This window comes from Anomaloglossus baeobatrachus, unplaced genomic scaffold (genome assembly GCF_048569485.1).
Source record: "Anomaloglossus baeobatrachus isolate aAnoBae1 unplaced genomic scaffold, aAnoBae1.hap1 Scaffold_153, whole genome shotgun sequence".
Lineage (NCBI taxonomy): Eukaryota > Metazoa > Chordata > Amphibia > Anura > Aromobatidae > Anomaloglossus > Anomaloglossus baeobatrachus.
Window position 1 is genome coordinate 410,396 of NW_027441923.1, and position 12,297 is coordinate 422,692.

Consider the following 12,297-nt stretch of genomic DNA (forward strand, 5'->3'; position numbering starts at 1 on the left):
AGCCAAATGAAACTTTTACTGGATTTCCACTTACCTTATTAAATCTCATCTCCACCACACAGGACAAGTTTGCATCTGTTATAGTTTTGGAGAAAATTGTGGTCATTTCATTTATGCGCGAATGTGGTCAGATTGCTTTTCTATTGCATTTTTCAAATGGTGACGATTATCTCGAGAGTGCAAAGTAGCCAAATGAAACTTTTACTGGATGTCCACTTACTTTATTAAATCTCATCTCCACCACACAGGACAAGTTTGCATCTGTTATAGTTTTGGAGAAAATTGTGGTCATTTCTTTTATGCGCGAATGTGTTCAGATTGCTTTTCTATTGCATTTGGCACATGGTGACGATTATCTCTTGAGTGCAAAGTAGCCAAATGAAACTTTTACTGGATTTCCACTTACTTTATCAAATCTCATCTCCACCACACAGGACAAGTTTGCATCTGTTATAGTTTTGGAGAAAATTGTGGTCATTTCATTTATGCGCGAATGTGTTCAGATTGCTTTTCTATTGCATTTGGCACATGGTGACGATTATCTCGAGAGTGCAAAGTAGCCAAATGAAACTTTTACTGGATTTCCACTTACTTTATCAAATCTCATCTCCACCACACAGGAAAAGTTTGCATCTGTTATAGTTTTGGAGAAAATTGTGGTCATTTCATTTATGCGCGAATGTGTTCAGATTGCTTTTATATTGCATTTGGCACATGGTGACGATTATCTCGAGAGTGCAAAGTAGCCAAATGAAACTTTTACTGGATTTCCACTTACTTTATCAAATCTCATCTCCACCACACAGGACAAGTTTGCATCTGTTATAGTTTTAGAGAAAATTGTGGTCATTTCAGTTATGCGCGAATGTGTTCAAATTGCTTTTATATTGCATTTGGCACATGGTGACGATTATCTCGAGAGTGCAAAGTAGCCAAATGAAACTTTTACTGGATTTCCACTTACTTTATCAAATCTCATCTCCACCACACAGGAAAAGTTTGCATCTGTTAAAGTTTTGGAGAAAATTGTGGTCATTTCATTTATGCGCGAATGTGTTCAGATTGCTTTTCTATTGCATTTGGCACATGGTGACGATTATCTCGAGAGTGCAAAGTAGCCAAATGAAACTTTTACTGGATTTCCACTTACTTTATCAAATCTCATCTCCACCACACAGGACAAGTTTGCATCTGTTATAGTTTTGGAGAAAATTGTGGTCATTTCATTTATGCGCGAATGTGTTCAGATTGCATTTCTATTGCATTTGGCACATGGTGACGATTATCTCGAGAGTGCAAAGTAGCCAAATGAAACTTTTACTGGATTTCCACTTACTTTATCAAATCTCATCTCCACCACACAGGACAAGTTTGCATCTGTTATAGTTTTGGAGAAAATTGTGGTCATTTCATTTATGCGCGAATGTGTTCAGATTGCTTTTATATTGCATTTGGCACATGGTGACGATTATCTCGAGAGTGCAAAGTAGCCAAATGAAACTTTTACTGGATTTCCACTTACTTTATCAAATCTCATCTCCACCACACAGAACAAGTTTGCATCTGTTATAGTTTTGGAGAAAATTGTGGTCATTTCATTTATGCGCGAATGTGTTCAGATTGCTTTTCTATTGCATTTGGCACATGGTGACGATTATCTCTTGAGTGCAAAGTAGCCAAATGAAACTTTTACTGGATTTCCACTTACTTTATCAAATCTCATCTCCACCACACAGGACAAGTTTACATCTGTTATAGTTTTGGAGAAAATTGTGGTCATTTCATTTATGCGCGAATGTGTTCAGATTGCTTTTATATTGCATTTGGCACATGGTGACGATTATCTCGAGAGTGCAAAGTAGCCAAATGAAACTTTTACTGGATTTCCACTTACCTTATTAAATCTCATCTCCACCACACAGGACAAGTTTGCATCTGTTATAGTTTTGGAGAAAATTGTGGTCATGTCATTTATGCGCGAATGTGGTCAGATTGCTTTTCTATTGCATTTTTCAAATGGTGACGATTATCTCGAGAGTGCAAAGTAGCCAAATGAAACTTTTACTGGATGTCCACTTACTTTATTAAATCTCATCTCCACCACACAGGACAAGTTTGCATCTGTTATAGTTTTGGAGAAAATTGTGGTCATTTCATTTATGCGCGAATGTGTTCAGATTGCTTTTCTATTGCATTTGGCACATGGTGACGATTATCTCTTGAGTGCAAAGTAGCCAAATGAAACTTTTACTGGATTTCCACTTACTTTATCAAATCTCATCTCCACCACACAGGACAAGTTTGCATCTGTTATAGTTTTGGAGAAAATTGTGGTCATTTCATTTATGCGCGAATGTGTTCAGATTGCTTTTCTATTGCATTTGGCACATGGTGACGATTATCTCGAGAGTGCAAAGTAGCCAAATGAAACTTTTACTGGATTTCCACTTACTTTATCAAATCTCATCTCCACCACACAGGAAAAGTTTGCATCTGTTATAGTTTTGGAGAAAATTGTGGTCATTTCATTTATGCGCGAATGTGTTCAGATTGCTTTTATATTGCATTTGGCACATGGTGACGATTATCTCGAGAGTGCAAAGTAGCCAAATGAAACTTTTACTGGATTTCCACTTACTTTATCAAATCTCATCTCCACCACACAGGACAAGTTTGCATCTGTTATAGTTTTAGAGAAAATTGTGGTCATTTCAGTTATGCGCGAATGTGTTCAAATTGCTTTTATATTGCATTTGGCACATGGTGACGATTATCTCGAGAGTGCAAAGTAGCCAAATGAAACTTTTACTGGATTTCCACTTACTTTATCAAATCTCATCTCCACCACACAGGAAAAGTTTGCATCTGTTATAGTTTTGGAGAAAATTGTGGTCATTTCATTTATGCGCGAATGTGTTCAGATTGCTTTTCTATTGCATTTGGCACATGGTGACGATTATCTCGAGAGTGCAAAGTAGCCAAATGAAACTTTTACTGGATTTCCACTTACTTTATCAAATCTCATCTCCACCACACAGGACAAGTTTGCATCTGTTATAGTTTTGGAGAAAATTGTGGTCATTTCATTTATGCGCGAATGTGTTCAGATTGCATTTCTATTGCATTTGGCACATGGTGACGATTATCTCGAGAGTGCAAAGTAGCCAAATGAAACTTTTACTGGATTTCCACTTACTTTATCAAATCTCATCTCCACCACACAGGACAAGTTTGCATCTGTTATAGTTTTGGAGAAAATTGTGGTCATTTCATTTATGCGCGAATGTGTTCAGATTGCTTTTATATTGCATTTGGCACATGGTGACGATTATCTCGAGAGTGCAAAGTAGCCAAATGAAACTTTTACTGGATTTCCACTTACTTTATCAAATCTCATCTCCACCACACAGAACAAGTTTGCATCTGTTATAGTTTTGGAGAAAATTGTGGTCATTTCATTTATGCGCGAATGTGTTCAGATTGCTTTTATATTGCATTTGGCACATGGTGACGATTATCTTGCATCTGTTATAGTTTTGGAGAAAATTGTGGTCATTTCATTTATGCGCGAATGTGGTCAGATTGCTTTTCTATTGCATTTGGCAAATGGTGACGATTATCTCGAGAGTGCAAAGTAGCCAAATGAAACTTTTACTGGATGTCCACTTACTTTATTAAATCTCATCTCCACCACACAGGACAAGTTTGCATCTGTTATAGTTTGGGAGAAAATTGTGGTCATTTCATTTATGCGCGAATGTGTTCAGATTGCTTTTCTATTGCATTTGGCACATGGTGACGATTATCTCTTGAGTGCAAAGTAGCCAAATGAAACTTTTACTGGATTTCCACTTACTTTATCAAATCTCATCTCCACCACACAGGACAAGTTTACATCTGTTATAGTTTTGGAGAAAATTGTGGTCATTTCATTTATGCGCGAATGTGTTCAGATTGCTTTTCTATTGCATTTGGCACATGGTGACGATTATCTCGAGAGTGTAAAGTAGCCAAATGAAACTTTTACTGGATTTCCACTTACTTTATCAAATCTCATCTCCACCACACAGGACAAGTTTGCATCTGTTATAGTTTTAGAGAAAATTGTGGTCATTTCAGTTATGCGCGAATGTGTTCAAATTGCTTTTATATTGCATTTGGCACATGGTGACGATTATCTCGAGAGTGGAAAGTAGCCAAATGAAACTTTTACTGGATTTCCACTTACTTTATCAAATCTCATCTCCACCACACAGGAAAAGTTTGCATCTGTTATAGTTTTGGAGAAAATTGTGGTCATTTCATTTATGCGCGAATGTGTTCAGATTGCTTTTCTATTGCATTTGGCACATGGTGACGATTATCTCTTGAGTGCAAAGTAGCCAAATGAAACTTTTACTGGATTTCCACTTACTTTATCAAATCTCATCTCCACCACACAGGACAAGTTTACATCTGTTATAGTTTTGGAGAAAATTGTGGTCATTTCATTTATGCGCGAATGTGTTCAGATTGCCTTTCTATTGCATTTGGCACATGGTGACGATTATCTCGAGAGTGCAAAGTAGCCAAATGAAACTTTTACTGGATTTCCACTTACTTTATCAAATCTCATCTCCACCACACAGGACAAGTTTGCATCTGTTATAGTTTTAGAGAAAATTGTGGTCATTTCAGTTATGCGCGAATGTGTTCAGATTGCTTTTCTATTGCATTTGGCACATGGTGACGATTATCTCGAGAGTGCAAAGTAGCCAAATGAAACTTTTACTGGATTTCCACTTACTTTATCAAATCTCATCTCCACCACACAGGACAAGTTTGCATCTGTTATAGTTTTGGAGAAAATTGTGGTCATTTCATTTATGCGCGAATGTGTTCAGATTGCATTTCTATTGCATTTGGCACATGGTGACGATTATCTCGAGAGTGCAAAGTAGCAAAATGAAACTTTTACTGGATTTCCACTTACTTTATCAAATCTCATCTCCACCACACAGGACAAGTTTGCATCTGTTATAGTTTTGGAGAAAATTGTGGTCATTTCATTTATGCGCGAATGTGTTCAGATTGCTTTTATATTGCATTTGGCACATGGTGACGATTATCTCGAGAGTGCAAAGTAGCCAAATGAAACTTTTACTGGATTTCCACTTACTTTATCAAATCTCATCTCCACCACACAGAACAAGTTTGCATCTGTTATAGTTTTGGAGAAAATTGTGGTCATTTCATTTATGCGCGAATGTGTTCAGATTGCTTTTATATTGCATTTGGCACATGGTGACGATTATCTCGAGAGTGCAAAGTAGCCAAATGAAACTTTTACTGGATTTCCACTTACCTTATTAAATCTCATCTCCACCACACAGGACAAGTTTGCATCTGTTATAGTTTTGGAGAAAATTGTGGTCATTTCATTTATGCGCGAATGTGGTCAGATTGCTTTTCTATTGCATTTGGCAAATGGTGACGATTATCTCGAGAGTGCAAAGTAGCCAAATGAAACTTTTACTGGATGTCCACTTACTTTATTAAATCTCATCTCCACCACACAGGACAAGTTTGCATCTGTTATAGTTTTGGAGAAAATTGTGGTCATTTCATTTATGCGCGAATGTGTTCAGATTGCTTTTCTATTGCATTTGGCACATGGTGACGATTATCTCGAGAGTGCAAAGTAGCCAAATGAAACTTTTACTGGATTTCCACTTACTTTATCAAATCTCATCTCCACCACACAGGACAAGTTTACATCTGTTATAGTTTTGGAGAAAATTGTGGTCATTTCATTTATGCGCGAATGTGTTCAGATTGCTTTTCTATTGCATTTGGCACATGGTGACGATTATCTCGAGAGTGCAAAGTAGCCAAATGAAACTTTTACTGGATTTCCACTTACTTTATCAAATCTCATCTCCACCACACAGGAAAAGTTTGCATCTGTTATAGTTTTGGAGAAAATTGTGGTCATTTCATTTATGCGCGAATGTGTTCAGATTGCTTTTCTATTGCATTTGGCACATGGTGACGATTATCTCGAGAGTGCAAAGTAGCCAAATGAAACTTTTACTGGATTTCCACTTACTTTATCAAATCTCATCTCCACCACACAGGACAAGTTTGCATCTGTTATAGTTTTAGAGAAAATTGTGGTCATTTCAGTTATGCGCGAATGTGTTCAAATTGCTTTTATATTGCATTTGGCACATGGTGACGATTATCTCGAGAGTGCAAAGTAGCCAAATGAAACTTTTACTGGATTTCCACTTACTTTATCAAATCTCATCTCCACCACACAGGAAAAGTTTGCATCTGTTATAGTTTTGGAGAAAATTGTGGTCATTTCATTTATGCGCGAATGTGTTCAGATTGCTTTTCTATTGCATTTGGCACATGGTGACGATTATCTCTTGAGTGCAAAGTAGCCAAATGAAACTTTTACTGTATTTCCACTTACTTTATCAAATCTCTTCTCCACCACACAGGACAAGTTTACATCTGTTATAGTTTTGGAGAAAATTGTGGTCATTTCATTTATGCGCGAATGTGTTCAGATTGCTTTTCTATTGCATTTGGCACATGGTGACGATTATCTCGAGAGTGCAAAGTAGCCAAATGAAACTTTTACTGGATTTCCACTTACTTTATCAAATCTCATCTCCACCACACAGGAAAAGTTTGCATCTGTTATAGTTTTGGAGAAAATTGTGGTCATTTCATTTATGCGCGAATGTGTTCAGATTGCTTTTCTATTGCATTTGGCACATGGTGACGATTATCTCGAGAGTGCAAAGTAGCCAAATGAAACTTTTACTGGATTTCCACTTACTTTATCAAATCTCATCTCCACCACACAGGACAAGTTTGCATCTGTTATAGTTTTGGAGAAAATTGTGGTCATTTCATTTAAGCGCGAATGTGTTCAGATTGCATTTCTATTGCATTTGGCACATGGTGACGATTATCTCGAGAGTGCAAAGTAGCAAAATGAAACTTTTACTGGATTTCCACTTACTTTATCAAATCTCATCTCCACCACACAGGACAAGTTTGCATCTGTTATAGTTTTAGAGAAAATTGTGGTCGTTTCAGTTATGCGCGAATGTGTTCAAATTGCTTTTATATTGCATTTGGCACATGGTGACGATTATCTCGAGAGTGCAAAGTAGCCAAATGAAACTTTTACTGGATTTCCACTTACTTTATCAAATCTCATCTCCACCACACAGGACAAGTTTGCATCTGTTATAGTTTTGGAGAAAATTGTGGTCATTTCATTTATGCGCGAATGTGTTCAGATTGCTTTTCTATTGCATTTGGCACATGGTGACGATTATCTCGAGAGTGCAAAGTAGCCAAATGAAACTTTTACTGGATTTCCACTTACTTTATCAAATCTCATCTCCACCACACAGGACAAGTTTGCATCTGTTATAGTTTTGGAGAAAATTGTGGTCATTTCATTTATGCGCGAATGTGTTCAGATTGCTTTTCTATTGCATTTGGCACATGGTGACGATTATCTCGAGAGTGCAAAGTAGCCAAATGAAACTTTTACTGGATTTCCACTTACTTTATCAAATCTCATCTCCACCACACAGGACAAGTTTGCATCTGTTATAGTTTTGGAGAAAATTGTGGTCATTTCATTTATGCGCGAATGTGTTCAGATTGCTTTTATATTGCATTTGGCACATGGTGACGATTATCTCGAGAGTGCAAAGTAGCCAAATGAAACTTTTACTGGATTTCCACTTACTTTATCAAATCTCATCTCCACCACACAGGACAAGTTTGCATCTGTTATAGTTTTAGAGAAAATTGTGGTCATTTCAGTTATGCGCGAATGTGTTCAAATTGCTTTTATATTGCATTTGGCACATGGTGACGATTATCTCGAGAGTGCAAAGTAGCCAAATGAAACTTTTACTGGATTTCCACTTACCTTATTAAATCTCATCTCCACCACACAGGACAAGTTTGCATCTGTTATAGTTTTGGAGAAAATTGTGGTCATTTCATTTATGCGCGAATGTGGTCAGATTGCTTTTCTATTGCATTTGGCAAATGGTGACGATTATCTCGAGAGTGCAAAGTAGCCAAATGAAACTTTTACTGGATGTCCACTTACTTTATTAAATCTCATCTCCACCACAAAGGACAAGTTTGCATCTGTTATAGTTTTGGAGAAAATTGTGGTCATTTCATTTATGCGCGAATGTGTTCAGATTGCTTTTCTATTGCATTTGGCACATGGTGACGATTATCTCTTGAGTGCAAAGTAGCCAAATGAAACTTTTACTGGATTTCCACTTACTTTATCAAATCTCATCTCCACCACACAGGACAAGTTTGCATCTGTTATAGTTTTGGAGAAAATTGTGGTCATTTCATTTATGCACGAATGTGTTCAGATTGCTTTTCTATTGCATTTGGCACATGGTGACGATTATCTTGAGAGTGCAAAGTAGCCAAATGAAACTTTTACTGGATTTCCACTTACTTTATCAAATCTCATCTCCACCACACAGGACAAGTTTGCATCTGTTATAGTTTTGGAGAAAATTGTGGTCATTTCATTTATGCACGAATGTGTTCAGATTGCTTTTCTATTGCATTTGGCACATGGTGACGATTATCTTGAGAGTGCAAAGTAGCCAAATGAAACTTTTACTGGATTTCCACTTACTTTATCAAATCTCATCTCCACCACACAGGACAAGTTTGCATCTGTTATAGTTTTGGAGAAAATTGTGGTCATTTCATTTATGCGCGAATGTGTTCAGATTGCTTTTATATTGCATTTGGCACATGGTGACGATTATCTCGAGAGTGCAAAGTAGCCAAATGAAACTTTTACTGGATTTCCACTTACCTTATCAAATCTCATCTCCACCACACAGGACAAGTTTGCATCTGTTATAGTTTTGGAGAAAATTGTGGTCATTTCATTTATGCGCGAATGTGGTCAGATTGCTTTTCTATTGCATTTGGCAAATGGTGACGATTATCTCGAGAGTGCAAAGTAGCCAAATGAAACTGTTACTGGATGTCCACTTACTTTATTAAATCTCATCTCCACCACACAGGACAAGTTTGCATCTGTTATAGTTTTGGAGAAAATTGTGGTCATTTCATTTATGCGCGAATGTGTTCAGATTGCTTTTCTATTGCATTTGGCACATGGTGACGATTATCTCTTGAGTGCAAAGTAGCCAAATGAAACTTTTACTGGATTTCCACTTACTTTATCAAATCTCATCTCCACCACACAGGACAAGTTTGCATCTGTTATAGTTTTGGAGAAAATTGTGGTCATTTCATTTATGCGCGAATGTGTTCAGATTGCTTTTCTATTGCATTTGGCACATGGTGACGATTATCTCGAGAGTGCAAAGTAGCCAAATGAAACTTTTACTGGATTTCCACTTACTTTATCAAATCTCATCTCCACCACACAGGACAAGTTTGCATCTGTTATAGTTTTGGAGAAAATTGTGGTCATTTCATTTATGCGCGAATGTGTTCAGATTGCTTTTATATTGCATTTGGCACATGGTGACGATTATCTCGAGAGTGCAAAGTAGCCAAATGAAACTTTTACTGGATTTCCACTTACTTTTTCAAATCTCATCTCCACCACACAGAACAAGTTTGCATCTGTTATAGTTTTGGAGAAAATTGTGGTCATTTCATTTATGCGCGAATGTGTTCAGATTGCTTTTATATTGCATTTGGCACATGGTGACGATTATCTCGAGAGTGCAAAGTAGCCAAATGAAACTTTTACTGGATTTCCACTTACCTTATTAAATCTCATCTCCACCACACAGGACAAGTTTGCATCTGTTATAGTTTTGGAGAAAATTGTGGTCATTTCATTTATGCGCGAATGTGGTCAGATTGCTTTTCTATTGCATTTGGCAAATGGTGACGATTATCTCGAGAGTGCAAAGTAGCCAAATGAAACTTTTACTGGATGTCCACTTACTTTATTAAATCTCATCTCCACCACACAGGACAAGTTTGCATCTGTTATAGTTTTGGAGAAAATTGTGGTCATTTCATTTATGCGCGAATGTGTTCAGATTGCTTTTCTATTGCATTTGGCACATGGTGACGATTATCTCTTGAGTGCAAAGTAGCCAAATGAAACTTTTACTGGATTTCCACTTACTTTATCAAATCTCATCTCCACCACACAGGACAAGTTTGCATCTGTTATAGTTTTGGAGAAAATTGTGGTCATTTCATTTATGCGCGAATGTGTTCAGATTGCTTTTCTATTGCATTTGGCACATGGTGACGATTATCTCGAGAGTGCAAAGTAGCCAAATGAAACTTTTACTGGATTTCCACTTACCTTATTAAATCTCATCTCCACCACACAGGACAAGTTTGCATCTGTTATAGTTTTGGAGAAAATTGTGGTCATTTCATTTATGCGCGAATGTGGTCAGATTGCTTTTCTATTGCATTTGGCAAATGGTGACGATTATCTCGAGAGTGCAAAGTAGCCAAATGAAACTTTTACTGGATGTCCACTTACTTTATTAAATCTCATCTCCACCACAAAGGACAAGTTTGCATCTGTTATAGTTTTGGAGAAAATTGTGGTCATTTCATTTATGCGCGAATGTGTTCAGATTGCTTTTCTATTGCATTTGGCACATGGTGACGATTATCTCTTGAGTGCAAAGTAGCCAAATGAAACTTTTACTGGATTTCCACTTACTTTATCAAATCTCATCTCCACCACACAGGACAAGTTTGCATCTGTTATAGTTTTGGAGAAAATTGTGGTCATTTCATTTATGCGCGAATGTGTTCAGATTGCTTTTCTATTGCATTTGGCACATGGTGACGATTATCTCTTGAGTGCAAAGTAGCCAAATGAAACTTTTACTGGATTTCCACTTACTTTATCAAATCTCATCTCCACCACACAGGACAAGTTTGCATCTGTTATAGTTTTGGAGAAAATTGTGGTCATTTCATTTATGCACGAATGTGTTCAGATTGCTTTTCTATTGCATTTGGCACATGGTGACGATTATCTCGAGAGTGCAAAGTAGCCAAATGAAACTTTTACTGGATTTCCACTTACTTTATCAAATCTCATCTCCACCACACAGGACAAGTTTGCATCTGTTATAGTTTTAGAGAAAATTGTGGTCATTTCAGTTATGCGCGAATGTGTTCAAATTGCTTTTATATTGCATTTGGCACATGGTGACGATTATCTCGAGAGTGCAAAGTAGCCAAATGAAACTTTTACTGGATTTCCACTTACTTTATCAAATCTCATCTCCACCACACAGGACAAGTTTGCATCTGTTATAGTTTTGGAGAAAATTGTGGTCATTTCATTTATGCGCGAATGTGTTCAGATTGCTTTTCTATTGCATTTGGCACATGGTGACGATTATCTCGAGAGTGCAAAGTAGCCAAATGAAACTTTTACTGGATTTCCACTTACTTTATCAAATCTCATCTCCACCACACAGGACAAGTTTGCATCTGTTATAGTTTTGGAGAAAATTGTGGTCATTTCATTTATGCGCGAATGTGTTCAGATTGCATTTCTATTGCATTTGGCACATGGTGACGATTATCTCGAGAGTGCAAAGTAGCCAAATGAAACTTTTACTGGATTTCCACTTACTTTATCAAATCTCATCTCCACCACACAGGACAAGTTTGCATCTGTTATAGTTTTAGAGAAAATTGTGGTCATTTCAGTTATGCGCGAATGTGTTCAAATTGCTTTTATATTGCATTTGGCACATGGTGACGATTATCTCGAGAGTGCAAAGTAGCCAAATGAAACTTTTACTGGATTTCCACTTACTTTATCAAATCTCATCTCCACCACACAGGAAAAGTTTGCATCTGTTATAGTTTTGGAGAAAATTGTGGTCATTTCATTTATGTGCGAATGTGTTCAGATTGCTTTTCTATTGCATTTGGCACATGGTGACGATTATCTCGAGAGTGCAAAGTAGCCAAATGAAACTTTTACTGGATTTCCACTTACTTTATCAAATCTCATCTCCACCACACAGGACAAGTTTGCATCTGTTATAGTTTTGGAGAAAATTGTGGTCATTTCATTTATGCGCGAATGTGTTCAGATTGCATTTCTATTGCATTTGGCACATGGTGACGATTATCTCGAGAGTGCAAAGTAGCCAAATGAAACTTTTACTGGATTTCCACTTACTTTATCAAATCTCATCTCCACCACACAGGACAAGTTTGCATCTGTTATAGTTTTGGAGAAAATTGTGGTCA